The sequence below is a fragment of the Ceratotherium simum genome, chromosome 3 (assembly GCF_057802395.1).
Source record: "Ceratotherium simum simum isolate JZ-2026a chromosome 3, ASM5780239v1, whole genome shotgun sequence".
In the NCBI taxonomy this organism is placed as follows: Eukaryota; Metazoa; Chordata; class Mammalia; order Perissodactyla; family Rhinocerotidae; genus Ceratotherium; species Ceratotherium simum.
Genome location: NC_141902.1, coordinates 93,225,142 through 93,251,190, shown reverse-complemented (window position 1 = coordinate 93,251,190; position 26,049 = coordinate 93,225,142). Strand labels below are relative to the sequence as shown.

At 49.7% G+C, this 26,049-nt stretch overlaps 1 protein-coding gene across 5 annotated transcripts in view; it reads right to left on the bottom strand.

The window, feature by feature from the left end:
* The window catches only part of ZNF710 (zinc finger protein 710), a 66,559-nt gene that overhangs the window by 24,569 nt on the left and 15,941 nt on the right, over window positions 1-26,049 (bottom strand). The window lies entirely within an intron of this gene.

Below are 26,049 nucleotides of genomic sequence, written 5' to 3'. Positions count from 1 at the left end.
ACGAAACAGGGGGAAGCCCGTGTGCATACGCACACTTGAGATCCCCGCAGTCTAGCTGGGGAGGGAAGATGCATGCAGGGAGGGAGGGAGCCCACAATGCAGTTGTGATATAAGAGGTTCAGGGGAGAGATTGGCAGAGAAGGTAGAAGGAGGAGGCTACAGCCACAGAATGGGGGCATCCTAGCCAGGCGCTGCTGGGTCTTGTGCGTTACCAGGAGCTACTGCAGAGGGGTGAAGGGAGCCTCTGGGCTGCAGGCCAGAGGAGAGGTGGGAGGAGGACTGAAGGGCAGAGACAGGAAAATCCCTGGGGAGGCCTGGCTGGAGGGCAGTGGGGCCTGGGAAGAGCAGGTCCCCAGAAGAGGGCAGGTCCACAGATGTCAGAGGAGAAAGTGCTCAAGGTGACCAGTTCAGCCCAGAGCAGGAACTGATTTCCTTTTTGATCTGGATCCTAAAGGATGACACTTAGGGGGCCAGCCTGGTGGCGCAAGTGGTTAAGTGCGCGCTCTGCTACGGTGGCCTGGGGTTCACTGGCCCGGATCCCGCGTATGCACCGATGCACCGCTTGGCAAGCCATGCTGTGGTGGCGTCCCATATAAAGTGGAGGAAGATGGGCACGGATGTTAGCCCAGGGCCAGTCTTCCTCAGCAAAAAAAGAGGAGGATTGGCAGATGTTAGCTCAGGGCCGATCTTCCTCACACACACACAAAAAAGGATGACACTTAGGAGCTTTAGAAGACCTCATCTGCAGAGTGGTGAGCTCTGGGCCACATGTCCCCAGGTGCTAAAATTCAAATGCATGTGGCGTTGTGACCCAAGGGCCAAAATGATTTCAGTGAAGGTGACTTATAAAACAAGCAAATGCCGGGCTTTCACTAGGGGTGTTTGCGGTAGAGTCGAGGGTCTCCTCACCACACGTCCTCCTGTGGGGACAGCCTGTGGGGTCTGAGGCCCTCAGGGCAGGCCACGGAGTGCAGGGTGGGGCCCCTTCGCTGAGGGCCGCAAGAGGCACAGGAGTCAGCTTGGCCACTTCCTGTACGGCCTTGGGCAAGCTGCTTCATCTCTCAGAGCCTCAGTTTCCTCAACTGTAAAATGGGATAACAGCTGCCTTTTCCACAGGATGACAGAGAAGATTAAATAAGATAATTCGAGTGACAGTGCCTGGCCTGGGGGCTGGCATTTGATAAACGGCAATTTCCTGCTTTTACCACTGCAATCTATGTACACACACAATGTGAACCACACAGGGCCCCAAGATACTTGGCATATTCTAATTATCACTAAAAACACCTGTAGTAAATCCCACGAAGGAGTGGTAAAGAGCATGACCACTTGGGAAAAGCTGCTGCTCTTTTGAGGGAGAAAAAGTAACTAAGCAGGTGCAAGGAGAGAGACGTTGGAAATGAACCCAGGCTCAAAGGAAGGTTCTAGCTCAGTTCTCGGCCCACGCAAGAGCCCTTGGGTTGCCTGGGGATGGGCGGTCTGGACCCCAGTGCCAGAGTGGACCCTGGAGAGGTGGGAGGGCCTTTTCCGGTGGCCTGTAAAAGCCCTTGTCACAGACGCCAGGCGTCATTTCTTTTCTGAAATTTCACAACTCATTTAGGCAGCTCAAAAGACCAAATTACAAAATACAAATTTCCTAAACAAATTACAAAACCCAACTATCCTCACCAGAGTGTGGAGTCTTTCTGGGACCCCTGGGTACCTTCTCACTCTTAACCCTGGGTAAACACAGCCCCAGCAGGTCACAGGGTAAAGGCGAGACTCTGAGAATGAGACTCCCCCCTCCATGCTGGCCCCGATTCCTGGAAACAAAAGTGCCCAGGAAGCTTCTTGGGTGAAAATCACGCACACTCACACGTGCATGAGCCAAGAGGCAAGGACTGGCTGGGCAGTGTCCAGGGCCAGGAGCACTCAGGGCCGAGTCCCGCCTCAGAATGCCCCCAGATCTGGGTGCCACAATGCAGGATGAAACACAAGTTCTTCTGGAACTCAGAAAGACAGCCCGGGCAGGGGAAGGAACATGCCTGCTCACCCGGGCACAGCCCTCTACAGTTTACAAAGCCCTTCCCAGGCACGATGGCATTGGATCCTCCCCGTGGGGTTCTGGACACGCATCTGTATAGGCAGCACCTGTGTGGGCAATGCTTTTATTCTCGTTCGACAGACGGCAAAATCCAGATGTTAGCAGACTGGCTGGTGGTCCTAAGAGCTACAGTGCCACCCTGTGCCAACTCTCAGTGCGTTATCTAATTTAATACTGACCATCGTCTGTGTGGTTGGTACTAGTGCCATCACCCTCGTTCTACAGATAAGGAAATCGAGGCACGGAAAGGTTAAGAATGCCTTTATTATCTATTTTTTTGGTGAGGAAGATTGGCCCTGAGCTAACATCTGTGCCCATCTTCCTCTATTTTATATGGGACGCCTGCCATAACATGGCTTGATAAGCGGTGTGCAGGTCCGAACCCGAGAACCCTGGCCTGCCGAAGCAGAGCACGTGAACTTAACAACTACGCCACCTGGCTGGCCCTAAGAACCCCTTCAGAGCAGTGCTCCTTATGACTGCTTCCATAGATGAGGGAGGGTAGCATTTAGAAACTTTCATAGCAATTTGACATTGCTATGACATCCAGGCAGAGTTGATAAGTTATCAGTCTGCGAGGATTAGAAATAATAACTAAGAAAAAAGGTTGAGAAGCACTGGTTTGGAGCCCAGACTGGAATCTGAAGGCCTGCATTCGAATCCCAGCTCTGCTACTTCCCAAGGCCGAGACTCTCCTCACTACTGCGGGGGCGGTACTGCGAGCACCTGCCTTACAGAGTTATATATGCAAAGTGCTAACAGCAGACCTGGCACTCGGCCTACTTGCTACTATTATTAGCATTTGGTGACTTGCCTGGGGCCACAAAGCGAGTCACTGGAGGAACCTTTCTTCTCGATGCCAGCTCTGGAAGGAGGGATTGACCACCAGGTCCTCTGTCAACCTGATAACTGGGGCCTAGGAAACATGTCTGCCCCCAAAGCCTGTTCCCAAATGCAGACCCCCGTCCCCTGCCAGGAGCCGAGCTGCCTTCACAGGACAGGCCCCGCTCTCATCTCCAGGCCAGAGCTGGGTACCTTAATGGGGTGTGAGGAGATGTTCTTGCCCAAACTGGAAAAACCTGATGGGCAGCCAGGTCCGCCCTGGCAGGCTCTCTGGCAGGCTCCGTGTTTGCCAGCAGGTGTCCTGAGAAGCAGGGAGGGTCAGGGAGAGCCGTGGGGGCCTTCCCCGCCCAGCTTCCAGGGTCTAGTCTCGGATCTTGGATCTCCGGGATGTCCGCCCAGGGAGACTCTGCAGGGATGGTGCCTGCTCCCCAGGTACCATATCCGTCCCTTCCCTGAACGTCCCTATAGTCCCCAGATAACCACACTCCCTGCCTTTACCCACAGTCACCTTGTCTCAGTCACCAGACCCAGAGGGAGGACACAGCTTCTTCCCAGCCCTTTGGAACCCCAGGCCCTCCTCCTCTGAAGTGGTGTCATCCAGCAAACTTGCACACAGTAGGTGCTTGACACACGTCTCCCGAATTAACCACCCTTTAGGGTAGTTCAGATCCACCTCCCTGATATTCTTCCTCTACCTGGGCCCCACCTGTCCTGCTGTCTGATTGGTTACCGCCCCTTCCTGCTTGTGCCACCCTTCTTGCTTGGAGCTGACTCATCCCTCCACCTTCCTCCACGGACCCTGCCCCAATTTCCCTTGGGGAGGATATTGCCCCCTTCCCTTGATGCCCCTCCCTGCCTTTGTACGGGCCTTTCCAATTTACACAGCACTTGGCCGTGCTGTGCTATATCCATTCCACATCTGCTAAGGACAAACTCAATTCACACTTCAACAAACATTTATGAGGTGTCTCCCATGAGTCTGCTGTGCTGGGTGCGGCAGAGGAAGGAGACACAGAGCTTGCTCTTGGAGGCCTCACAGGCCCAGACCTCCAGGCCTGGCAGCTGGTGCTGGCACACCCCAGCCTGGAGCCCTCGCTCCACCTTGCCCTGGCCACTCACACCCGAAGGCTCCTTCCCAGAGATCCCTGTGTTTCCCCAAGTGTCCTGGCCCTTCCTGGGGTCCCTGGGCAATTCTGGGCTAGACTGAGGTCCCTATAGTCATGGGGACCTAGAGCTGCAGACCTGGCCTTTTCTCCTATGCTCTGAGGAGGGGCGAAGGATCTTCCAGACTTGCAGCCTGAGGCCCTCCCTCTGCATGGAAGAAATGGGCCCCCAGATACGCCTCTCTCTCCTCTAGGCCCGCCCCCCATCCCACTTCAGATGACCCTGTTCCACTCACACCCCTTCTCTCTCAGGCCTCAGGCTTGAGGCCTTCACTATGGCCAGGCCGCAGCTCCTGGCAATGCCAATTTCTCGCCTTCTCTCCACTCCCTGGAGAGGAGGTCAAGTCCTACGTCCTCCACCGCCTCCTTGACCCCTGCTCTCTGTCCCTCCACTGAAGCTAAACTGTCCTCTCAAAGGTCACAGGTGAGCCTTTGCCAAACAGAGGCTTTGGTTCAGGCCTGCTCCTGACCTAGCAGCAGCCCTGCTGTCCCCGGTTGGCTCCTACCCCTCACGGCTGCTCTCTCTTCCCACTCCTCTGCCTCTTTCATCCCAGTGGCCCCAGGCTCAGGCCTTGGCCTCTGCTTTCTCATCCCACGGGGGCTCCCTTGGAGAAACACTCTTCCCTTCCCACGGCTTCAACTCTCACCTCCGCGCTGATGTCACCAGACCTACCCCTCTACCCCCAGGCCCCCCAACATTTCCTAGATGTCAAACCTTCCATCATTCGCCACCTGTGTAAACGCCAAGGCTTGCTTGCCTCCTTGGAACCACCCAACACTCCCAGCTTCCTCCTTCCTGCTGTTCCAGCCTCCTCCCCAGAACTCCAGGTCCAGCCAGGGTGGGCCGCACCTGCCCCTGCAGCCGGGCGCACGCCAGACAACCGCGGTGCTGCATGTGAACTTGGCCTTCTTCCTCACGCTCAGTCCCTGCGCAAGTTCCCACGGCCTCCACTGGGCGCTACCTTTCTGGCAAAGCCAGGCTCCCACAGAGGAGGGAGGTTTGGGGGATCCACCTCTGATCCTCACCGTCACATCGAAGCCCACCCTGGGGCCAGGCAGAAAGGGAGACTGCCCCTAGGGCCATGTCTGAATCCCGCAGGCTGCAGCCCCAGGCCCTTAGCCAAGGGTCCCTGGTGACCGGTTCAGGATTTCCCAGCCAGAACTGCCTGACCTGTGAGGAGCAGCTCCCTCTTGTCTGGAAGTCCCTTTCCAAACACCGTGCTTCCCAAAGCAGGAACCGGCATCCTGCACAGTGACTTTACTTTATTTTTAAACATTTAGAGCAATGGAGAAAAATGAAAATATTCACATTCTCCCTTCCTCAAATAAACCGACTTCTCTACTCATCCTGTCCCTTGAAAACAGAAGCACTATTCAAAAAGAAAAAGCGAAGAAATTAAAAAAAAAAAGAGGCAAAAAGAAAAAAAAGGAACTGAATAGAAGAAGAAAAGAGGAAAAAAGAGAGCAAGAAGAGAGCGATCCCCGAGGGAGGTGGCGAGAGCTCAGAATGAAAGGCAGAAAAATGAAGGGAAGGCAGGCAGAGATACAAAGGGGAAGGGAAAGACAGGAGCTTTGAAAGAAAGAATGTTCCAGCGTGAATACGTGCGGGGGAGAAAGGAGCGCTTGAAAAGCAGCAGCCGATGCAGTGACCCCTCATTCACAGAAGGTGCCAATCACGGCGACAATGCAGATCCTTTCTTCTTTTCTCCTTCTCTCCTTTCTGGAGAGAGAGGGAGGGAGAGGCTGAAGTTAATTCCTAAATGTACAAAAAATAAATTCAGTTCCACTGGGGAAGCATCAAAGAGCTGCTTTAAAGATTTCCCCCAAAACTCAAGACACCAACCAGAGAAGTGCTCCCCCTCTGAGAGCGGGGGCGGGGCAAGGCTGGAGGCCATCAGCTTTATTTCAGGGGTGGCTGCCCCTGCTCTGGCCCTGGCCGCCAGGCTGTGGCCTCCTCCATTGGGTCCTGGGTGAGCCAAGATGGAGCGAGGCCTGGTCTCCACTGGCAGCCTGGCCCTCTGGGTTCTCCTGCTCTGGCTGAGAGCTGAGAGCCCAGGTAGCAGGGCAGAAGAGGAGGATCTGAGCGAGGCACGGTTCTGGCGGGAGGCCGACCTGAGCTGTGTCCACTCTGTTCTCCAGCTGCACGGCACACACAGGAGGTACTCGGGACAGCTGGAATGAATGACATTCTGAATCGGCCCTGGGACGGGACGGCCTCTCCAAGGACTGCTTCAAGGAAGCCCGGCTGCCTGCTTGGGCCAGGCCCTCGGTCCAGGTGTGAAAGAGGCTCGGACAGCCCTTTTCACTGGCTGCCAGCTATCGGATGGGTGTCCTTACAAGGGAGGGCCTCTGTGGATATTGAGGCTTGTTATCACATCACAGATCAGCACTTCCTTGAGTTAGCCAAGACCCAAAGACTGCAAGACATACAGGCGCCCCAGAGAACCCCAAGGCCCTCCTTCAGAACGGGCCTGGATTTGGACTGTGTCCTTGCCTCCTCCCTGCGTCAGACGTCAGTCATGACGGGGCATCTACCGGGGCTTGGCCTGGGGCTAGGCCTGGGGCTGGGCAGTGCACAGGATGGTCCCTGCCCGCACACACCCCTCAGCCTACTGACAGCCCTCAGCCTACTGACCGAAGGTCTCCCGAAATGTCCCTCTGGGCCCCCTTCCTTTGTCTTTCTCTTGCTCCTCCTGTCTTTCAATACTCAGCGAGTCATGACAAAACCTGAAATGGGGTCACCTTTATGCAGAGGTTTCTTTTTCCTTCTGATCATCCAAATGCTGGATAATGAGAAATGTCTGGGAACAGAGGCTGAGTGGAGGAAGACTGATTGGTTTATTGATTGATTGACTGAGGGAGCCTCAACCTCACTCATCTATTGAGCAATCAGTCTGTGCCAAGCTCAGTGGCGTGGGCTGGGATTACAAAGCAAGGAGGACCGAGCCCTGAGATGTTTGAGGCCAAGCTAGCGGGGTGTGGGGGGTGGGGTGCATCACAGATCTGGGAGGGAAAAATTGCCTTTGCGAGCTTCATCTGGGAAAGGCTGAGTTGGAACAAGCCACAAAGGGTCTCCAAACCCAACAGGAGAGAAGGGGCACGTGAAAATGCCAGGGAGCACAGGGTCGGCAATGCCTACTCCCAGTAGCATATGACCACTCTTGCATTTCAATCCAACAAGCATTTATTGAGCACCTATTGTGTGCCAGCCAGCTCCTGTGTATTCCTGGGGAGACAGTGGTGAATAAGACCCAGGCTCGCCTTCAAGAATTCATAGTGTAGGGGGAGCGGCAGGCAAGAAAACAGGCAATTACAATTCAGGGCGCTGCAGGGTGTGTGAGGACAAGAACAGGGGGCTTGGGGGCCCAGAGGAGGGCAGCCTTGGGGAGGTGGAGGATCAGGGAAGCTTTCTCAGAAGAGGCACCATGGAGTTATTTTAATAAATTAAAACAAACTAAATTTTCATTTGTTTTGAAAAAGCTTTAAAGAATTTCATTGGCAAGATACCCCAGTGTCTAGGGGAAAAAAATGGAATCCATCAATGAACTAATAGATAAAACATCTGATACATGTTTCCCTTTTTCTTTTCTTTTCTTTTTTTTTTTTGGTGAGGAAGATTGGCCCTGAGCTAACATCCGTTGCCAATCTTCCTCTTTTTGCTGAGGAAGATTAGCCCTGAGCTAACATCTGTGCCCATCCTCCTCTGTTTTGTATATGGGACACCACCACAGCATGGCTTGATGAGCGGTGCGTAAGTCTGTGCCCGGGATCCAAACCTGCAAATCCCGGGCCGCCAAAGTGGAGCACGTGAACTTAACCACTATGCCACCGGGCTGGCCCCTGATAGATGTTTTCTTGATCCTTGGTGTATTGGGAAGAATCAGAGATAGACATAGAAAACTAAGCTGGTGGGAACAATAATTAACTCTTTTTAAAGAAGTAATAGCTCAGCGCTAGGCTCAGTGGGGAACATATTTATATTGTGGATTTAACCCCAAATCGTGATAGAACGATACTAGCAGGAAAGGCAAGAACAGGGCCGGCCCTGTGGCTTGGTGGTTAAGTGCGCGCGCTGCGATGCTGGCGGCCCGGGTTCGGATCCCGGGTGCGCATCGAGGCACCACTTCTCCGTTCATCCCGAGGCCGAGTCCCACATACAGCAACTAGAAGGATGTGCAGCTGCGACACACAGCTATCCACTGGGGCTTTGGGGGGAAAAATAAAATAAATAAAATCTTTAAAAAAAAAAAAAAAAAAAAAAGGAAAGGCAAGAACATAGAGGCAACAGATAACATCTAAAATTGGTAAATTGAGAAGTAGTAGGATAAACATATTCGTTCAAAATGTGGAGGTGAATAACAGAAAGGAGGAACTAAAAGAATTGAAAAGGGTTAACCGGTCGGGAGAGCTGGAGTGGGGGAGTGAGGTGGGCGCGGGGCCTGCTGCTTCATCCTTATAAGCCCTTCAGTATTGTTTGACACAAAAAAAGATGCAGATGGATTACTTTGATAAAAAACAAAATTAAGAGCAAGCAAACAAGCAAAAGAGGCTTGGTAAAGGGGTCACTGTTAAGTCAAGTTGGGATCACTCTGAACTCGTCGGAGTACTCAGCCAAGAAACAGAAAGGGCACCCTGCTTATATGTTTATGAGAATAGAAATTTCTTCAAGAAAGAACAGGATCCAGTGGGCTCCTGCACAAGGGAACACAGTTAGGGGAACAGAATGGAGAGAAAGTACCTTGGGGAAAACCTGCAGAATATTGGCAGGTGGCTTTAACAAGATCCCAAGCACTGGGGCCCTTCCCTGGGATACCAGGAGATCCAGAGACCAGGTGTGCTGCTGCCCAGTGCTCTCAAGCAGGGGTCCAGACCCGCAGGAATACAGGAGACGTGTTAATGCAGCCAACTTGGGCGAAGGCAGCAGGATCGACGTGCAGGGAGGGTGGTGGTTGGAGCCCACCGGCCTGAGCCCTGCGACCACTCACATGCCCCAGTCGGAGCTTGCACGGCCACCCAGCATCGTGGTCACTGCGTCCACGGTGCCCTCGTGCTCTGGCACTCACACACACTTGCCCATTGTGCCCACCAGCCACTTCTGCTGTATGTGATGATTTTCTCTAGGCCTTTTAAACTTGAAACATATCACAGCAATGCCCTTCTTGTCCAGAGGTCTCTTCTCTGGGAACCTCCAATTCCCCCAAGAATAGAGAACGTGGAGTATCCCAGAAAGTTCAGAAAGCTCAGAAGTAAATCTGATGTGGGTGCCTCCAAGACGGGCCTTTGGTGTCACAGTCACTCTTTCCTCCACAGGACAGAGCCCCTCACTTGCAGCCTTTGGACTCAGTTCTAACAAGCTTGTTTATCTGGTGTCCCAGACTGCAGCAGATGCAAGGTGCACATCAGGAGGAGGAGCAGGCAGATGGAGGGGATGCTGCCGCTGGGGGCTGTGACAGCCGACAGCAATGGCACAGGATGAAAAATTATCAAACGGCAGCCTGGGCCCATTCAGAGTGGGGCGAACAATTCCAACACCTCAGTACACAGTTCAGTAACTAAACTCGTAACCATGACTCGGGGTCATCAAGACAGGTTAGACCATACTTGAGTATATTCAATAATCTCAGTCTAGCATGCAGAGACGCAAGTGTTGGGTACAGGGCTGAGGTTTGGTGACACCACTTTATAACTTACCCAGTCCTGGGGCAAGCACATCAACTCTGTGCACCTCCCAGATACCACACAGTATGGTGGGTCAGAAGGGCTGGCCTCTGGTCTGCCTAATGCTGTGGATCTGGGCGCAGCCTCAGCCTCTCAGAATCCCATCCACTAAATAAAGAGAATGCCTGCCCAACCGGGCCAGGCTTGCTGTGGATCAGGTGGAATAATCTCTATAGTCAGCTGACACATTTTGTAAATATAATGTAATGTTATTAAAGCCACCTCTTTGTCTGGGTGGTTGGACAGGATATTCCATAACTCACACAGGGGTAGGGGACAACTGTACCCTCTGCCTTAGGACTTTTTTAGACACAATGAGCAATTATCAGGCGAGTTTCAAAACTATGCAAACTTAACTCGAGCACACTCAATCAGACAAAGCCAGAATCCATTCTACAAGACAGCTGGCCTGCCTGGACTCTGCGAAGCCAATGTCACACACACACAAAGCAGGGGGACTGTTCTAGATTAAAAGAACATAAGATTAAAGAAACATAACAACCAAATGCAATGCATGAGTCTTTTTGGAGCAGCAAAAGAGCCTAAAATACACTTTTGGAGGACAAGTGGGGAAATTTAAATAGGACTGCACAGTCATATGTCGCTTAATGACGAGGATATGTTCTGAGAAATGCATGGTTAGGCACTTTCGTTGTTGTATGAACATCATGGAGTGTATTTACATAAACCTAGGTGGTATAGCCTACTACCAGCTAGGCTCTATGGTACTAATCTTATGGGACCACTGTTGCATATGGGGTCTGTCGTTGACTGAAACTTTGTTGATATTACAGATCTTCCTTGACTTACGATGGGGATACATCCTGATAAACCCATTGTAAGTTGAAAATATTGTTAAGTTGAAAACGCGTTTAATACAGCTAACCCACCAAACATCCTAGCTTAGCCTAACCTACCTTAAACATGCTCAGAACACTTACATTAGCCTACAGGTGGGCAAAATCATCTAACACAAAGCCTATTTTATAATAAAGTGTTGACTATCTCATGTAATTCATTGAATACTGTACTGAAAGTGTAAAACAGAATGGCTGTCTGGGTACAGAGTGGTTGTAAGTGTATCGGTTGTTCACCCTTGTGATCACATGGCTGACTGGGATCTGCGGCTCTCGGCCTCGGCCCAGCATCACAAGAGAGGATCGTACCGCTCATCGCTAGCCAAGGAAAGATCAAAATTCAAATTCACAGTAAGGTTTCTACTGAATGCGTATTGCTTTTGCACCATCATAAAGTCAAAAAATCCTCAACTGAACCATCGTAAGTTGGAGACTGTCTGTATTGAAGAACGATAATTTTTTAGGTGTGATGATGGTATCATAGTTACGCAGGGGAAAGTCCACGCTCCTAAAAGACACCTGCTGAAGTACTTAGCAGTGAAGTGGCGTGCTGTCTGTAACTCACTTTCAAATGAGTCAGCAAAACCATTTGAAAGAGAGCAAGACAAAAACAAATATGGCAAAATTGTAACAACTGGCAAATCTAGATGAAGGCTCTTAGCTCTTTTGTTAGGCTTGACATTTTCAAAATAAAAAGTTATGAGGAAACCAACCATGCAGGGGAGTTGCGACTTGTTCTTTGCATTGGTGGGGCCAATCTTTGGTTTGTTACCCAACCTGCCCAATGCAGAAAGTAGTGTGCTTGTGATGAAGAGATGGGCCATCACAGTGCTTCCCAGACTGCACGGCACACACAGAAAATATATCTGGACCATCCACTGGGGTGCGCAGGCAAGGCTGTCGGGCACCAGCTGCCCAGCCCCGCCCCCTGAGGGGAATCAACACCTGGGCACGGTTAGTGGCTCCAGCACGTAGTTTAGCATGTTGGCAAGAAAGCCAGGCCTGTGGGGTTAAGGGGGTAGACCCTACACCCTCAGACCCTCACATGCTTCTTTGCTTCCTCAGCAAGTCTTCCCCTGGAGGAACACGTCTCTTCTCCCTCAAGCCTGTCTCTTACAGGTCTGGAAACACAGTGTCCAGATTTTTAATATTTTTGCCTGGGCCCATCACCACCTCAGATCTCGAGTTCTTTGAGGGCAGCCCTGCCTCCCTCATCTTTGAGCACAAATCCTGGTGCCCCACATTTGAAGGTCAGAGAAAAGGATCCATATTGTGGGGTTTATGAGTGCTGAAGATGCTCTAACAGTCAGAACAGATGCACCTGTTGGAGATCATTTTGACTGGAACGTTCTAGCTAGGCCTCACCTAGCCAGGTGGTGGCGAAGGCTGGAAACCCCAGGCTCTGCTACGCGGTCGTGGTACTCACTAGCGATTAGGCCTCAGTTTCCCCTTCTCAACAATGTCCCTTCCAGCTGACTCTCTACGGGCCCCATCTCTCCTTAGTGCTCCCTTAGTTCATTCGGGTCAGGGGCTCGGAGCTGACTGAGCAAGGTGGCCTTCCCATCAACAGAGAAAAGTCCCAGTGCATTCCTGCCGTGGGCAAGACTTGCAGCTGAGTCCTGCCACCTTCCTCAAGTGCTCACAGGGGATGCCCAGACTTGCGGTGCTGGGGGAGCAGACACAAACACCCAGGCTGCGCCGACTCCCGGAGAGTTTGGTAATTTTTAAAAGCCCCTCCGATGATTCAAATGTGCACCAGGGTTGAGGACCGTCTCCCAGAGACCAGATCCTCAAAGCCGAGCCAGACTTTTGCCCCGGTCGCACTGTCCCTTCTCCCCAGCCATTCCCGACTTCTACCTTCTACCTGTCCTCTGAGCCATCCCTTCCTTGTAATGTTCCTTCTCCACCTTCCCAAACCTCTTGCATTCTTTCAGGTGTGGCTTAAATGTCTCTTCAGCAATCCCGGGCTGCCTGCCTCTCTTGGAAGGCAAGGCCTTGAAGGCCACACACAGGGTCTGGCTGCCATTCTCAGTCATCGGGAAACTGGAAGAGGGTTTTAGGCAAGGAAGTGTCATGATCCAATGGCTGTTTTGAAAATCCTTCTGTTCACTGTGTGGAGAGGGTGAGGGAAGGCTGGGACAGTGTCCCACTGGGCTTATCTATTTAACCCCTTCACACACTCCGCCCCCCAGCTCTAGGCCTGTGTGGGAGCTGTGGAAGCTGCTGTCTTCGGGAACTGTGGCCAGGTCTGTCACCAGGGCTCATGAGGTGTCACAAGGAAGAATGGAGCAGGCTTTCCTTCCACTGTGGCCCGTAGGGCTGACAGCTGAACGTGGGGAGGAGGTGGTGAGTGACGAATGCTAACAGTGAGAATTCATTCCAGGCTCCCAATGGGCAGAGACCATCTGGACAGAGCCAGAGGCCACTGCAGGGACGTCCCTCTGTAGGGGAAGGTGCTTGCTTGATCCACTTCAGAGAGAGGCTTCAGAAGCCCAAGGAGCACTCTCGCTCGTGTCATTCAAAGGGACACTAAAATCAAACGGCACCAAATGAATGGATGGGAAATGTGATAGAGCAAACACGGGAAGGGATTTCCCTAGATAGAAGTGAGGGAGAGAAGCGGGGAGGGCAGTGAGGATGGAGGGGAAGAAGGAAAGGAGGAGGAGGAGGGGGAGGGAGGGAGGAAGGATCTTGAAGATTTCTGAGTTTACAAAGAAGGGGGGGAAATGGGGTAGAGAAGAACAGAAAGGAGAAGTGGAAGTGGAAGTCACTCCAGCCCTTGACAAAAGCTGTGGTGGGACAGGTGGGGAGAGCATGTTTGGTACTCACAGCTGGTTTGGATGTCAAGTCCCTCTGCCATCAAAGAGAAGCCCAATTTTGCCATGCTCAGAAGCATCAGAACTTCACCAGGCAGGACCTGCTGACCTCAGGGTACAGTCTCACGGGCCCCAGGCCGAGGAGGGGCCGAGCTTGGCTTCATCATGCTCCGCTGTTCCTGTCTTGAAATTCTTACTAATTTTCAAACAAAGGGCCCTCATTTTCATTTTGCACCAGGCCCCGCAAATTATGTAGCTGGTCCTGGCTGACCTTTGCAGAGGACATTTTGCTAGAAAGGCGGGAGCAGGAAGGCAGTGGGCCGGCTCCGCTGCTGGTCCCTGTTTGCTAACCAAATACGCGTCCCGGTGTTGTTGACTCAGCCCCAGGTATTAGCAAGTACAGGGCTTCCCACCCCAGCTGCAGAGCCGGGCCTGACTCAGATGAAACGTGTGAGGAGCCGTGTGTGTGCTGTGAAGTGTAATCGTTCAAGAAGCTGTGAGGGTCTACCATACACTAGGCACAAGATGGTCCTGACCCCATCCCCACGTGCAAGAAGCAAGGGTTGTGCTGAGGCCCGAAAGCCAGCCTGCTAACATCTGCCCGATCCTGGGGGCCGGCCTTCCAGAGGTGGCTGGCGGCTGAGGGAGGCATCAGAATGGCAGCTGGGCTCCTCTGTGCAGGGAGGAGATTCCACTGCTGTGGGAGCCAAGGGGGCTGAGGAGGAAGCCTCAGCTCATCACTGGCACCCTGTAGTCAGAGAGCTGAGGTGTTTAGGACGAAGACCATGGCCTCACGTTGCGCACCCACCCCCCACCCCGCACCATTCATGGGACCACCGTGTGGTCGCCAAGTCTCCAAGTGATGTGGAGAGGGAGATCCAGCCCAACACCATGACAGTGGGCTGCACCAAGCCCAGCCCCTCCCCCAACAGTGCTCCTCTTCTCTGTCCGTCCTTTATACAAGGGCCAAGATGCAGGCCAGGGACGCCCAAATCCCAACACTACACCAGCCTCTCCCTTCTGAAGACCAAAGGCAGAGGCCCTCTAGACTCTCCTTCCATCAGGGAAATCTTGGGGTCTGCTGCTCTAGCCGGGGCTCCTTCCTGGGGCCCCTGCCATCAGGCCTCCTTCTCTGATAGGCGCAGAGGATCCCAACACCACCATTTCCAAGGGCTTGCAGTTCAGATGATCAAAACCTCTTAGGCCCAACCTGGGGGGTGACTTGGAAGAGGCCTAAGTCCCCACAGGTGCCAGGTGTGCAAAGGAAACACACCTGCAGGCAAAACCCAAGGCAGCTGGAACCGGACCAGAACAAAGCCAGGTTCAGCAGGCCCGTGAGGGTGTCCTGGGCCCCAGGGTAGCAGGAGGGCACGGGGACCTCTTAGAAGGGGCCAGGAGAGCAAGCCTGTGAGGCAGGAGGCCAGGCTTCCCTTGCCTGCAAGGGAGGGCCCTCCAGGAACTGAGTTAATCAGCAGGAAACGGATGGCTGTTTCCTGACAACTCCACCATCACCACCACCAAGGGCACAGAACACACACAAGCACATGCACACACACAGAGGAATTCGGAAACAGGGAGGGCAGCTGGCAACTTCCTGGAGACCCACAATGCAATCCACTCTTTCAAATAATGTAGACAAAACAGCACAAAGAACCCTCCTTTTCCCAAGCAGGTGGCGTGTGGCATTCCCTTGCACGTTATCTAATTTCTATGTCATACGAGAACCCTTCCAGGAGGGACTCTCATTCCCCCCCTTTCTAAACTCTGAGTTATGGAGGAGGAGAGTTAATGGACTAAGGCCACAACTGGTGGTGCCCAAGTTTTCAAAGACCCCGAAGTCCATCTCTCTTTTTTTTTTCTTTGAGGAAGAAAAAAAAGGAAGCTTGAGGAAGATTAGCCTTGAGCTAACATTCATGCCAATCTTCCTCTACTTTGTACGTGGGATGCCTCCACAGCATGGTTGACGAGTGGAGCAGGTCCGTGCCCAGGATCCGAACCCGCAAACCCAGGCTGGCGAAGAGGAGCGCGTGGAAATTTTAACCACTTGGCCACTGGGCTGGCCTCCGAAAGCCATCTCTTAAACCACCTTGCTCCACTCTGGACCAGCAAATCTCTCCCACAGGCTCCATGACCAGGGTTCAAATGGATCCTATGGGACAAGTGGAAGGGCTCAAAATAAAGCGGCCAGCTGGTGTGGCAGCTGACTCCCTTCTGCATGAGCTGCTTGTTGGGATGTAGAGGATGGGAGGCAGAATTCTTCATGTTTCCCCAACTCGTCTCCTACTTTCTACTTCTTCAGCTTATGAGCACACCTCCTATTGCAAACTCGCACCATCTTTAACACACCCAGTGCTTCTGGGGCCAGCCCCGTGGCGTAGCAGTTAAACGCGTGTGCTCCTCCGCTGGCGGCCGGGTTTGGATCCTGGGCGTGCACTGACGCACTGCTTGTCAGGCCATGCTGTGGCGGCGTCCCACATAAAGTGGAGGAAGATGGGCATGGATGTTAGCTCAGGGCCAGTCTTCCTCAGCAAAAAGAGGAGGACCGGCATGGATGTTAGCTCAGGGCTGATCTTCCTCTCACACACACACACACAAAAACAAAACAAAACACAACATACCCAGTGCTTCAAACCCTCCGCAGTGGAGGATCAGTTTTATTTGAATCCCTTGAAGAACTAACACTAACACCAGGGCAGGCAGCTCCTGGTCCCATGAACATGCCCACACTGGTCCACATCCTGTCATCATGGCGACCTCAAACTGTAAAAGTTTCTAAACCTCATTCTCAACTTCTCTTGGCTCGGTAACACTGTGCAGAACAGCACTGGTCCATGGCCCGTCCTTCTGTGTGGCACTGGCCTAAGAACATGTGATAGTGTTTCTAAATTTAAGAATTTTAAATGCAGATGTATATCTTTCCTCTCAGATGAAAAGTCTCCTCATAAGTAAGAGAGCCTCAAATTTGCCCTTTCTTAATATTTCAAACATGTGTTCTTAATTGTCACTTTTTGGGACTGTTTAATTTTCCACGGTCATCTTGCCTGCCTCTCCTCTCTCTTAAAAACAGAAAATAATACATTTCAGTTTCTTAAGTGTTCTTGGAATTTACATTCAACAACACGTGGCCTGCTGAGCTCCATTGAGCTAAGGTTCAAAGAGAATGTTCTATCAATGAGAAATTCACAAGTGCTCAGTACATGTAGAGTACAAAATTTGCCATCCTTAAACATGTTCCTAACTCCACTGGGTTCCTCTAGATGAAAATGGGCTTTGGTTGATAACAGGCCAAGCATTTGCAGGTTTATCTCAGAGGAAAAAGGCCACTGTAACACTTCAAGAGTGGCCCAAGTTGGCCATAACAAGTCTGGCAGCTTGGAACCACCTGACGGTATTTCAAGATCAGACTCCCGGGTCCTGCCAGATCCAGCAAATTTGGGGCTGGACAAAGGGAACTGCATTTTAACAGACTCCCCAGCAGAGAATAACAAATGGTGTGGCCACTGAAGATGCCCCTGTTGCACAGGAACCAGGAGTGATGGGGTGTGATCAGTGGCTCAAAAGATTTGGTCTTAGGAAAGTAAAACAAGCCCAAACAAACAAAACCAATCGGGTTTATCCCACTGGGACAAGTGCTGTGTGAAGCCCTGACCCAGAGAGACCAGTGGAGTTAGTCCAGCTTGTTTGTTTGTTGAAGGTGGCCTCACGTTCTCTGCTCTGCTGGGCCTGGCACACAGTAGACACTCAATTAATGTTAGCTGCTGTTGTTCATAGACAAGGAAATTACAGCCAGGAAGGCTTGTGATTTGCTGAAAGTCAGGTTCTTCACAAAACTAAGACTTACCCTGGAACCCTCTATGCCTCAGTTTCCTCATTTATAAAATGGAGATAATAGTTGCAAATTCTTATGGTTGTTGTGACAATTAAATGAGGGAATGGTTTTGTAAATGCATCTAGCCTGGCCTCTAGTAAGCACTCAATAAATAATAGCTGTTCATACAATCATTATCATCAATTTTGAAAGTTTGAGAATGACATAAAATCTGTTTCCATATGAGCTGGAGTTTGTTTATGCCACACGGTTCTTATTAGCACTAACTGTACCGGTGATGCTGAATGACCAGAACGGCCCCTACACCTTGGTGGGACCTTTCTGGTTGGACCAGGAGAACTTCCCACCCTGCAAATACCCCACCCCACGACACACACCTGGCCTGTACTTGCTCTTGGGAGACCAGCTGGTGGAAGCTCTCTGCAAACACGTTCCTGGGCCAAAGCCCTCTGAGAGGTTTCCCAGAGGGCACTCGTCCAGCATATTTATTAAGTTCATAATATGTCAGGCCTGGGGCTCGGCATTGGAAAATGAAAGAACAGCAATAAACAGCAGAGCCCTTCCTCACCATGAGCTTACACACTGTAAAGTGGGTATAAATTGCTTTTTTTGATTAAAAATTTCTATTATAAAATTAATAAACCCCCCTTTGCAAAGAGTTTGAAAAAGATGAAAGAGAAAAATAATACTCCTCATCCTAACCCCACTACTTCTTGTGCATTTGTTCTTGGTCCTCTTCAAGCATGTGGTTTTCACATGGTTTTGATCACAGCGTGTACAATCTGGTACCCTGCTTATTTTCTCTTACCTGGACAACACAAGCAATTTTCCATGCTGCATGTTCATGATCAATAATCCACAGAATATTCATAAACACAGAACATTCACACGAGTGCACAGATCACCATTTGCCTGCCCATTCTCGCACTGAAGGACAGTCAGATTGCTTCCAATTTGTCCACACTGCCCACGAAATGCCTTCATGCACTCATGCAGAGAGAAGATAAAGGGAAGAGGCAAATGTTGTATAATTCAATGGTGTCAGATGGGCCTGGGTTGAATAATGCCACTGTGTGAACTTGGGCAAGTTACTTAACCTCTTTGAACTTCAATTTCCTGAAAAATGGGCATAACGCCTTCTTCACACAGTTATGGAGAGGATTAAACAGGAGACCATCAGTAAAACACCCAGCACAGGGCCTGATACTCAATAAATGTGTGCTTTCTTTTCTCTTACGTATCAGAAGGTCGTGCCTGTGACCCCTGAATGCCTTCTCAAGGACTAGGGCGACGTGCAGACACCCTTGGAGCACAGTGCAGCAGCTTCCTCAAACCCCCCCCAGAGACTGCTCAATTCTGGGAGATTTGGGACTCGCAAGCTGAAGGATTCAGGGGAAAAGTGATATGTGTTCTGCCACTTACTTAAAAATGGCTCAGGAAAAAAATATATACATGTACAGATGAAGCAAATATGGTCAATGTTAGCATTTGTTATATCCAGTCATGGGTGTATGAGTGTTTACTGGACTATTCTTTCAACTTTTCTATCTATTTGAAAATTTTCACCATAAAACCCTGAAAAAAAACTCTTGCTAATTTAAAAGGTAAAAAACGGTATCATACTCTAAAACTTGCACTGTACTCATTTATTTGTTTGACAAATATTAATTCAATACAGTCTCCATCATGCAGTGAATCAACCTGGGCCCTGACCTCGTGGAGCTCATCACCTGGCATTTCTCTGGGTTGGGTATTTATTTGCTAATTATACAGTGTTCACTTTGTCTTCAAGTTTAAATCTTGATTTTTAAAACTCATATGTATAGGATCTTGGTAGAATTAAAATGTTAACCCTTTAAGTGTCTTCTGATAAGATCTTTTCTGTTCTCCCAGGCTCTCAATTGTTTTGTGGACTTTACATAGCAGTTACAATTTTTAAAATGTAGTCAAATCTGTTGAATTTTTTGATGACTTTTTTTATTTCTAAACTTTGGCAATCAACCTCTAGCCCAAGATTTGGTATAAATTGTGTATACTGTTATGTTTACTCCTTCTTTATAACATATTTCTGTTTCCGTATTATCATGTCGAATAGAGGTTTAAAGGCAACGTTAAATAGTGATGATGACGGGATGTGATTTTGTTACTGGTTTCAACAAGAATGCCTCTGGTGTTTCACAGTTAACTATAACGTTGGCTATTGGTTTGAAATAGATATTCTTAATCATGCTAAGAATGCACCCTTCTATTCCTTTTTTGGTGTATTGATTAGGTAGAAATGGTTATTCACTTTTAGTCAATTTTCCTCCTGCATATATTGGAATCAATCCAGTTTTCCTTCTTTAACCCATTAACATGACGTAGTTACTACATTAAGCTTTCCTGATACTGACAATTCTCCTCTCCCTGCCTCACTGGGTTACGGTGGATGACTTGTTTAATATATTATTGAATTCTATTTCTGACATAGCATTTTCATTCTTTAATATGGTCTCTTTGCCATATTTAATATCAGGCTTATTTTGTTTTGTAGAATGGAGAGCTCTCCATCTTTTGCTAAACCATGGAACAGCTTAATGTTATCAGTATTATCAAATTTGAAATAATTACCTAGCAAAAACACTTGGGACCAGTGTCTTCTTTGGGTAGAGGGGGCAGTGCTTTGATAATGATCACAAGTTTTTTCTCAATTGGCAACACAGACATTTTCAGAAAAGAATTCATTTGAGATTTTCAAATTTGAGCCTATCGCGCATACATTTTTATTTTTAAAAATCTATCTATTGCAATGTTCCCTTTTCTCATTCCTATTTTTTTTTTCTTTTCTTTCTTTTATTTCTCAATAGATTTGCCAGAGGTTAGTCTACTTTATTGTTTGTTTAAAAACAGGAATCAGCTCTTGGATATATTTGCTAATTTCACTGTGTTTCTGTTTTCTAATTCATTTATTTCTGCTTTTATCTTTACTATTTTTTTCTTCCTGTTTTCCTCAGGGGCTGTTTTTTATTCTTCTTTTTTCTAAGATCTCAGGCTGAATGCTTGGTTTATTCTCTTTTTTTCTCTCTCTTTTTAATAATAAAAGCATTTAGGGCTATGAGAATAGCACCAGCTGTCTCCCACAGGTTTGGTTATGTAGCATTCTGGTTTTCAATGCTTTCTAAATATTTGTCACTATATTCTTTATTTCTTCCTTGACCCAAAAGCAATTTAGGAGAGTGTTTTAAATTTTTTCAAGTGGTTGGGTTTTAGTTTTAGTCTGTTTAAATTTACAATATTTTGGCTGGGTTTACTGCACGGTGATCAAAGGACTCCCCAACGGCACAGTTTCTATCTGGGTAGAATGTGAGTTCTTACAAGCTGGGTACTGGCGGCTACAGAAATGTTTGCAAAGCATATGCTCACTCACAAAGCTCAAGTGTTTTCAAAAAATTTTTGCTTGCCATAATTTTTGTGGTGTCAAATGAAAAAGAAAAAGGATATAAAGTTCAATGTGCTTGTAACCATGTTTAAAATACAGTATATTTACATATATGCATTGAAAAGGACAGTAAGGAAATATATAAAGGTACTAGATAGTGTTGGGAATTTCTAATTGGTGAGATTATGGGCAATTTTTACTTTCTTTACACTTTGCTGTATTTTCAAACTTTCTATGTAAGATTTACTACTTTAATAATAATATTTCTTTAAATGTTTATTTGCCTAAGGTTTGGTAATAGGAATGAGCTGCTCTGAGCTTTGTCTTTGCAAAGCTCTCCCTGGCCAGAGAGTTAAGAAATCACCAGGAAGAACTTGAGAAATAACAAGATTTGGACCCAAAACAATGTTGACCCCTGAAGATGGTGGCTCTGTGAGGCACCCAGTCACTCTGGCTCTGGAGGAAAAGGAAATTCATTGCCAGGGGGGTACCCAGGAGAACCACCATTGTCCCTCCATGCTCCTCACTCTCAAATAAGCATCACCCCAAAACTGCGATGGCAGTTTTCCCTCAAAGGGAAAAAACAGTGAGATCCAACTACTACAATTGACCGTGAGAGCTTTTATTTTTCTTTCTTCCTCAACATGATTTCTGAGGCCCACTCAAAAACCTGCATTTTCAACCCAAAGTAAACTGCCAGAGCCCACCTGAATTCAGAGGAACTCTGGCCCTTTGAAATGGAAAGGTGGCTCATGTTCACCTCGGATGCTCACCAGCTCCTGCTGCTCACCCCAGTACCAGCAGCTCTGGAGAGAGGGCGGCCATATTTCCACAAAGCTGCCTGGTCAGTGCGTGTGACCGAAACTCCAGAGAGATTTAGCAGCTTGCTCCATGTTTGCTCACCCTGAGAAGAAAGCAGGGATGGAAGCTAAGGGAGAGGCAGCAGGAATGAGAAAGGATGAGAGAGAGAGAGAAGAGGTGTGTGTGACAGGAAGTGTTAAGGGTAGGGGAGAGGTGGGTCCTGGGAGACCTCTGTAACCTTCTGCATTAGAAGACAGTGGCAGAGAGGAGGGAAAGAAATGTGCCCAGGAGGAAGGGGCATAGGTGGGCCTTCAGATGTCTCAGCTGGCTTCCAATGAGCCCTGCCCAGCTTGGTGGAGAGTCTGGGGCCACCTGAGTCAGAGGGGGGAAGAACACTCTCAGAAAGTCAGGGAAGAGAATATGGACTGAGGTGCACTTTCCCACAGGGAATGAATTACAATGGCCATGCAAAGATGGCAAGGGCCAAAGGGAAGTGCAGTGATGAGCAAAGAGATGCTAGCGTGTGCCCAGCTCCCCAGTGGAGCGTCTGGTCTCTTGGGAATGCTCACTGCCTGGGTCTAGCTTAGGTAAGCGGTGTGGAAGACAGTGTCATGATGCCACCAGGGAAAACAGCCACAGACATCTTTTCTCTATAAACCTTGTCCCTTCCCCCTCTACCCCCCTTGCCTGTGGCTTCCTATGTCCAGGCAGAGCTCTGCCCACCACCCTGGGTGTTTTCTCAGCAGTGACCTTCAAGTATGCCTATGTTTAAACCTGATGCCACTTACAGGCACCTACTTCCTGCCCGACGCTCCACGCAGCATCTACACAGTGGGTTGAACCACCCAAATCAGAACACAGCCAAGGGTTTGCAGCCACTACCTTTGGAAGAATGCTCCCTAGGGAAGGGGTGCTTCCAGTGTGTCAGCCAGCAGAAGAAATTCCTGAGGGAGAATAGGAGTGGGCAAGCATTTTAGCTTTAACTTTTATCAAGAAGTCAACAGGCTCTCCTGTGGCCCATCTGACCCACCTCTGCATCTCCTGTTTTACTTTTCTGATGTGTCCCAGGAGTTGGGTGGCAGAGTGGTTCAACAGATGGAGTGTGAACTACGGACTCAGGCACACCTGGGTTCAAATCCCACTACCATCCCTTGTAGGTGCAAGGCCTTAGGAAAGTGGCCAACTTCATGAACCTCAGTTTCCCTGACTCTAAAATGGGTCAGGAATGTGGTTTCTTCCAGAGTCACTGAATTAAAAGTGCCTAGCCCGGAGTAGGCACTCAGCAAACGTTGGTTCTCCTTCTCCTTCCCTGGCTGGGACTGGGGGGAACCCAGCCTGAAGATGTCATGCACTTGTGCAACATTTCAGCAGACCTTCCTACATTCTCAAATCAATTCAGTGACTATAAATATGTATTAAGAACAAACCCTGGTGGAAAATTTTGACTCGGGGTTATTTCTTGGTGAGTTTTAAGAAACACAATCAAGCACAGAAAACATGTTTTTGTAAATTATCTGTAAACAGCTGGTGCAAAGCGGAAATTTTAGGTGAAATGAGAAGGAATACAAGCAAAAGTACTATACTTATTCCTCCAAGAGGTTTCTCAACTCTCAGATCAACATTTCCAAGGGGATTTCCCCACATGGATTTAACAACACCACAAGCCCCAAGTCCCCTGGTTTATGCCAGATTCATCTTTGCCCAAAACCAACTGGTGGCTCTCCCAGGCCTCTGGATGAAGTCCAAGCCTTTGAACACATTTTCAGATCGGCCCCTACCTAAACCTCCAGCTCCATCTTCTACCATCCCACCCACATACCCTCCCTCCCATCCACACCAAACCACCACTGACTCTTCAAATGCGCCTGTTCTTTCTGCCCTTGCACGTCCTGGTCCCTGACGGAATGTCCCTGCTCCCCCGTCTGAGACTCAGGTAAACACCACCTCCACCAGGAGGTCTCCCCTACACACCTCCCTACCCTCATATGTTCCCAGAGCTAACTTCCTGTGCTCTTGTTGACAGATCTGATATCCCTTCTAGCTGAGGGCTCGCTGGGGACAGAGACCATGCTGTTCTCCTTTATGTTACAGAGTTTAGCACATGGTAGGTGCTTGGTAAAATGTTTGCTGATTGAATGAAGGAATAAAGAGATGACCAAGAGAAATTTGTAAGAGAAAAGAGGCTTCAGGACAGCGCAGGGCTCTCCCCTGACTTCACAGCCCTACAGTCCACAGGCAATAACGATAACCATGTATTACACAGCACAGAGCACAGCTATGAAGGGCAGGCTCATGAACCCATTTCACAGCCACGAAACCAAGGCTGTGGATCACTGGGGCCAGGAGATGGCAAGCCAAGCTGAAAAGCCACGGCTCCTCTGATCCTGAGGCTTGGAGTAAGGTCCTCCCCTTGCCTCTGAGCCCACTTCAGTGGGGAGCGATCTTTTAGATCCACTCCTGCCTATGGGGAAAAGAGCAGCTCTGTGTTTCTGTGTCTGATGCCCTTTCCCTCCTACAGAGCTCCCCAAGGCCCAGAAGGTGCCAGGTCAGAAGCCGGAACACACACAAGAGCAAACATTCAACTGTGTCTCAGGCCACCCAGAGCCAAGACCCTCACCCTTGGACCCAACAGTGCCCACACTGCTAAGGGCGGGATGCCACACCTTCTCTCACAGGACACTAAGTTGCCCACTCCTTGTGCCTTTGGTGGGTCCAACACCATTAAAAGTGGACTCCCGTTTTCCCCAAATCTTAATTGGCTAAGAAGCAAAGTGACAAGTTTCACTGGAATCTAAGGTCGCAGAATGGGATCTGAACATTGTGTCACAAATGGGGGTGTGTGTAGAGAGTGTGGGATGGGGATGGGCCGCTCAGGGAAGAGAGGCAGGACTGGGCAGATAAGAGATCTCATTCACCAGACAGATAACGGGCTAAAATGACAAAGGAGCTAGAAGCCGTGGCTGGCGCATTGAGAGAAAGGAAGAACATATTAAATTTTAAACAAAGCCCACCCCAGGGGAAACCTCCAGCCTCCCTCTCCCAACCCGCGCCTGTCGTCTCAGCACATGAGTTGTCAGGTTCATAGAAACGGAATCGTCCTTCATCTCAAGGGGCTGTGGTTTGTGTTTTTGTTTTCTGTAACCCAAGGGGCAGCAGCTGGCATGCTGTGTTCCTCTTGGGGGGAAGCAGCTCGGGCCTCCCTGAGCCTCTGTGGCCTTCCCACCACGCCTGAGAAAGCAGGGCAGGCTGGCACTGGGCCTCAGCTAGGAGAGCACCGCCTGGACAGGAGGGTGACGAAGGGCTGGGCTCCAGAGCAGAGTGGGTGCAGGGAAAGCACGGTGATGTGCTCGGACGTGCCAGGTCCAGAAGGTGGGCACCAGCCCAGGTGTCACCAGGAGCAAAGAGGCAAGAAAGAAGCTAAGAAGCAGGAAAGGTCCTCAGAGTCCTCAGCAATTACCACAGAGAATGCACTGGTATGGTAGAGGAAGAGAGCAGAAAAGGAGGAAGAGCGAGCGAGCAGCTGTAACAGGAAGACCCAGTGTAGCCTAAGCAAATGTCACTTCCTCAGTAATTCCATCAAACCTGCCTCCTGCCCCTCAAGGGGATGACTGAGGAGTCGGGCTGCCAGGGCTGCAGGTCTGCGCAGAGGCCCTCCCCTGGGCAGGACCCGTGGGGCAGGGTCTGAGGCCTGCACAGGAAATCCTCCATCTCCCCCACCCCTACAAACACCACCCCAGCTGGTCCAAGGAGGACCAGCCCTGGTGTGCAGAGTTGGGGCAGGATGTTTGCTTTTTGAGCATCCTCTTGGAAGAAAGACCTAAGTTCCCTGAGACACTCTGGAATCCTCAAAGCCAGCTCTGGCCCAGGCACCCTAAGGATGGGCACCTCACGGTCTCCCTGGGGAGCCATAGGCCTGCCCAACTTCCTGGTCAGAGACAAGAAAGGCCTCTGGCCTCAGCCCTCATGTCCCACTGCAAACAAAGGGGCAAGAATGAGAGGTTCTCTTTCACAGGTCAGCTGTACCCTGGGTATCTCAGGCCTTTCCCAGGCCAGTCACTCTTAAGAACCAACATGTGTGACACAGTTGGAAAGTGGTGTCTTAAAAACACACAACCAGGTTTTAAAAGAATAAGACTTAGAAAATAACAAACGGAGAGGTTGTGGAGAAAACGGAACCCTCATACACTACTGGTGGGAAGGCAAACTGGTGAAGCCTCTATGGAAAACAGTATTCTTCAAAAAATTAAAAATAGAAATACCATATCACCCAGCTATCCCACTACTGGGTATTTACCTAAAGAACTTGAAATCAACAATCCAAAGAGGCTTATGCACCCCTATGTTCATTGCAGCATTATTCACTATAGCCAAGAAGTGGAAGCAACCCAAGTGTCCATCGACTGATGACTGGATAAAGAAGATGTTGTATAGCTATATCTACAACAGAATACTACCCAGCCATACAAAAAGAAAAAATCGGCCCATTCGCAACAACATGAATGGACCTTGAGGGCATTAAGT